The 6,014-nt window shown below is 32.4% G+C and overlaps 1 long non-coding RNA gene across 1 annotated transcript; it reads right to left on the bottom strand.

Annotated features, from left to right (window-relative positions):
- Positions 1-644: 644 nt before the first annotated feature.
- Positions 645-3,513, bottom strand: LOC141687429 (uncharacterized). The gene is made up of 2 exons (XR_012561016.1): positions 3,323-3,513; positions 645-2,241 (listed from the first exon to the last, which is right to left on the bottom strand). It is a non-coding gene; the product is annotated as an uncharacterized LOC141687429 (long non-coding RNA).
- Between the last annotated feature and the right edge of the window lie 2,501 nt (positions 3,514-6,014).

Genomic DNA, 6,014 nt, shown 5'->3' on the forward strand with positions numbered 1-6,014 from the left:
TTTAAAAGGAAAGTAAAGGTTTTAGGAATCGATTGTGATATATGAATAATAAACCAATCAGACGACGTGTATAAACAAAAAACGCCCAAACATATAAATACAAATACATCTATACAAGGTGAAAATATATATTCATAGACATACAATAACTAAGAAGAAAAAATGAAATGATTATTGAGAATCAATTTTTTAATAGATGTAATGATAGTGACAAAATACACACAAAAACCTGAACTAACACTTTCGAAACAATTGGTGTATGATCAGCTATAGTTTCATTGCGCACAAATCAAACAAATCATACATAAATATACAAATATATATAAAAAAAAGACTACAAAAGATGAAGGAGAAGAAAAAATAATGTTTTGTGTGTATAGCCATTCTTGGGAGAGATATCAAAGAATATATACAATCAGTTACGATTTTGAATTCAAAAAATTTAAAACTTAATATTCAATTGCTACAGTATCTGTAACGCCCCCAAATCCGGGGTCAGAGAATTTGGTCGTCACTATAAAATTTCAATCCAAATTAACCTGTTTAATCAATAAATGAATGCTAGCGGAAGATATTTATCATAAATGACCCCAAACTAATCCAAGATCTTTTAAGGTTACAGTTCTAGAAACAAGAAATCCAAATTCCACAAATATAATTTTCACTTTCTTTTAAAACTCTTTTCAATAAATTCCAATTCAATGCTAAGCCGCTAGTATGACTTCGAAAAGAAGTATACTAGGCCCAACTATAAAATAACACAATTATAATATAATATAATATAATCAAATTTATACAATAAAACTTACACTAGTCCGCAAATCCTGGACCAACCACCTTCCAAAAGCTTCTTCTTTGTTTCCTCGAATTACGCAGCTAAACAGCGCAATCTAATCCTCACTGGAGGTTAAATTTAAAAACAGGCAATTATGAGCGAAAGAAATGCTCAACAAGTTCATTATAGTAAATATCGGGTCATTTTGATATAAAACCGACATCTGCAATAGCGCAGAACATTTTAAAATCATAATTGTTGAAACAGAAAAATTTAGTTGAGGAATCCCATAATTGATTCCTTAATTGTATTCAAACAATTTTGATATTTTTGAGCGAAATGCTTCAGCAATACTTTGAATCTTGACGAGAATAAAATTCGTAAAGAAGTGTTTACGGAAATATCGTAAACCACAATAACATTAAACAATAATTATGGATTGAATCACAAACTTTATTCAAAATTGAACTCTTGAATTAATACTTATTTCGCTGTCATATCAAATTAGATATTGATATGAAATTTGATGCTCACAACCTACCTGCGCTAAAATAGGGAAGTCAACATCAACCACCTGCATTAATACCACCTTTGATATTTAACAACAACTTAAATATCAACATTAATCAGAATCTGAATCAAAACTGCATTTTACTATTATTCCAAAACAGAAACAGTTGATAAATAATTTATTCTATGAATATCAAAAAATATATGATAATTTAGATTGGGATCATTCTTCGACGGACGTACTATCACATGCTGATCAGCCCGTGTGATAGCACAAGGTCATTATTCATAGAAACGTGACCCCAAAAATACGAGTACTCAAACAAAAGGCAATATACCTGCCTGTGGCAAAAATGGTGTCATAATATTCCATATGGCACTTAGAAATAGCCCTCCGCTGGACCGTCCGTCCCGGTCACTTACGCAATTATGATCCAATCTTAAAACCTTTTATTGAAATGGGGTCATAATAATCGACACCCGGAATAATTTTATTCCCCCAATTCTTAGGTAGGAATATTCGCAACCAAATCACTTTTCTCAAAATCCAAAACATTTATAAATCCGATAATTGGATAAGTAAAATCACTTGACTATTCTGAACATAGAATAGCTGATGAGTATTTGCATAAACAGAATTATTTAATTCAACGATATGTAAAACATTTATCGATTCTAAACTGAGAATAGGGAAAGCAATACTTGCATCAAAAGATTTAAAATAAATATCACTTGAACAATAAGTGATGATAGGGATACTTGCCTTTGGGTTTTAGCAGTTAGTCACACTCGCAATGACACATATATTCTGACATTCTGTCTCAAAACATCATCGTCTTTCTTTTCAACACTTCACCGATATGCTGCTCCTGCGATTGCTAGAAGCCAGATATCCAATGTCATTTCATCTCATTCTTTATCCAACACCCTGTCCTGATCACTCGAACGATCCGTATCTATAATTAAAAGATACAACTTTAATCGTCTAAACGATAATAACTCGACGAACTGCGTGTCAAAATCCTATCGTCTACCCATACGATAGCCCACACATAAAGAAGACAGTCAAACACAAGACCATTGACCCACGCAAGCACGTAATCATATAATCCACGTATCACATAATTTATATCACATATGACTCAAACATTCGATTATGCTTCACATATCCTCACTAATAACTTACCCCTACGATAACATATCCCGACTCGTAATTACTCATATTATAATAACACACAACAACAATTAGGGTTCACGTTCCCAGAAATCGGTTCGGTGTTCGTTTCCAGAAAATACGTATACTCGTCTTTTATGAAATTAGGGTTATTCGTTTTTGGCAAAATATTTCATCACATCATACAACCAAGTCTCGTATAAAATACATATGTATTTATATATCTGCTCGACGTCCCGATAATCACCGGATACGCTCCCGTATTTCCGTAGTTCGATTTCCCGGAAATCGGGCAGCACCTCCTTTATTTATCGGCCTGCCTATCGAAACAATTCTACGTCAAATCAACAACAAACAACTCAACAATTAATTCAACCGATATCACAACCGAAATTCACAAATCCCAACCACCGATTCAAACTAATTAATTATTACTATTCGCGTTTTTATATTTATTTATTTATTTATAAATGTTAGGACTCAGAATAAATGATCACAGTCCACCGTCGACTCGCCGAGGCTCATCGCAGACGGTGACAAAATTTATTGGTGCCCGATGATTTTCGGGTTTCCAAATATATTTTATCGATTAATTATTATTATTATTATACAAAAATTATATTTATAACACGAATATTCACTCAATTAATTTCCTGCATAAAAATATAAAAACCCAATCAATAATTACGGAACTAATTTGCACAACAATCGACTCACACCAACACAGCACAAACGCGCCTCACGCGCTAACACACAACCATACAAATTGAAACAAACGCACACACACACTGCAACCAAGAATCAGGAAGGAACAAAGACCAAAACAAAGCAGTAAACAGAGTACAGGACAGCCGGATAATTACCGGAGTAAACCAGAAGACGGCGGGGAAAGAAAACAGAAGGAAACGGAAAAGAAAAAGGATAAGTAACAGGGAAAATTGTTGGGGAACACAGGAAGATTAGAAGAAAAAGAATGGGGAAGAGAAGAGAGGGGATCGAAGGGGAGAGATCGAAAAGAGACGAGAGAGAGAAGATGAGACTGTAAGATAGAGAGAGAGACTGCCAAAGAATGATACAGGGGAGGGAGTAGTTAAAGGAATAAAATAATTAAAAGCAATGACAATGTAACACATAACAATTAACCCCTAAAAACCAAACACGTATACTATCTTCCTGTTATCGGCCTGATGTTCCGCTTTCTGCGCATTTAACGAACAACCGCACACATAAAAATAACCCGTAAAATTACCAAATTAATTTCAAAATTCTCGGGTCAATTAAAAACTAATAAAATTGAATTTTCGTAAATTTTTAAATCATTTTTAAGCCGCACTAACATACCCACAATTCACAATTAACGAACCGAGTTGCACTTAAAACCAATTCAGAAAATCACGAAAATAATCTTAAAATGTTATAAATATAACGAAGTTTATAAAAACATAAATTTCGTAATTTTAAAATAATATCCGAAACACAGTTTATACCCGCTTTTATCAAAAAACGAACCAACGCGCGGGTTAAATTAATCCAAAAAATTCCTAAAATAATTTTAAAATTCTCGGAATATTCCAAACTTAAATAAGTATGAGTTTCATAATTTTTAAAGAATTCTGGAATTAAATACGGATTTTACAAATAAATGAAATCTGAAAATCATACAGGGCTACAGGGCTAAATAACACCCAAGTTTTTGTTGCAGGAGAAGCGGTATAAAATATTGATTTTTAAATTTTATAAAATCCCAAAAATAATTATTGTAATTATAAAGTCATAAAAATAATTTTAAAGATAATTTAAATATTTATGAAATTAAATTTTTAATAAAAATCACTTTTAAAGACAAAAACAAAACGATACGACTCCGTAATTAATAATACAAATAATCCTCAATCACATCTGAGTCCCACACAATTAATATTACATACAACACATAGCAGACAGAATATCCATCCAATCCCTAATATTACTAAACAAACTCAATTTACCGATATCAATAAAATGATCGGTTTCCAAATAAACTTTTGAAAATAATACATTTAAGTGAATATTTTCAGAAATCAACAAGGATCGATATAACACTTAACAGTTAGCACATTACCATTTAATAACACCAACTCGTCAAACAGTAATAAAATATCCACCATTTTATTCCTTCTAAATCATAAAAGCACATATATATATTCAAATAATAATTATAATAATTCTAAAAATACGAGATATTACAATCTACCCTCCTTATAAGGATTCCGTCCTCGAAATCAGCAGAAGAGAACACTAGGGGTCTTCTTGACAATTTTCAATTTCCCATAACATCACTTCTTCCGAAATATCAAATAAAAACTCAGATTCCTTGTATAACATAATTATCACGGGAGTTTCACTCTGACCAATTCCTCAATAGAATCACTTGCACTAATTGCGAGAGAGAAGAATAGAGAGAAAGATAGAGAGAAAGAAAAGAAAGAGAGATAAAGAGAGAAATAAAGAAACATATCGACTTCGGTATATGCCACTAATATTATATCTGCATCGCAGTTCACTGTTGCTCTTGGTAAATCAATCACATAACCCTGCTTTGACTTGACCAGGATAACTCAGCTTAACTTGATTGGCATACCTTCGAATATTTGCGATAATAAAATAATGGAATTTCAAAGAGAAAAGAATTTCATATCAAAACGGGACAAAAATCTGAACTTGAGAAAAAAAGTATTTTTGAAATAAAAGAATAACTGAGAGATCAATATGAACAAACGAACTTGGTATTGCGTGCCCAAATTAAGACACTACTAAAGGTTGTTAACCTTCATGTATACACAACACACACAAGTGATGGCGTCCCATCTACGTTTGTCAGCTTTTGGTCTTTAATTTGTGTAGTCTATAATGAATCTATTGCCTAATAAAAAAATATGTTACAGAACTATCGAATCCATGCTTATGTTAACGCCAAATGTTGTGAAGATATTAAGGAGGATATAAAGGAAGGCCAGATTTACATCTTGAGCAACTTTAAGGTGAAAGACTTTTTGGGAGATGAAACATATCGTCCAGTGAGGAACACTAATCATATATATTTCACTAAAGATACGAAGATAGTAAAGGCTGCAAATGATGATGGAATTCAAATTGAGAGGTATGCATTTGATCTGTTTCACATGAAAGAACTGAAGAAGCTAGCGGCTGATAATCGCTTCTTAGTAGGTATACTACCCATTATAATTGTTTCTCGAATAGGCTTTGTGTAATGACGTTTTGTTATTATGTGCTAGGAAAAACTGATCCCTGGTTCCATGACAAACTTATATTATTTTATTGTTTTGTTCAATGTAGACATGGTTGGCGTGCTGAAAAACAGGCGCCAAATTGTGCGCACTGTTAAGAATGAGCAACAAAAGTACAGGCTTAAATTTGACTTGCTTGATGGAAGGTTTGTTCACTAAAATTGTTATTGAAGCTGGTTATGTATTTGTAAATAAGATAGGTTACGCATTTTGGTTAACTATTTATTAGGTGCACTGTGAATGTAACACTCTTCGACAAATTTGATGT

This window comes from Apium graveolens, chromosome 9 (assembly GCF_009905375.1).
Source record: "Apium graveolens cultivar Ventura chromosome 9, ASM990537v1, whole genome shotgun sequence".
Taxonomy (NCBI): domain Eukaryota; kingdom Viridiplantae; phylum Streptophyta; class Magnoliopsida; order Apiales; family Apiaceae; genus Apium; species Apium graveolens.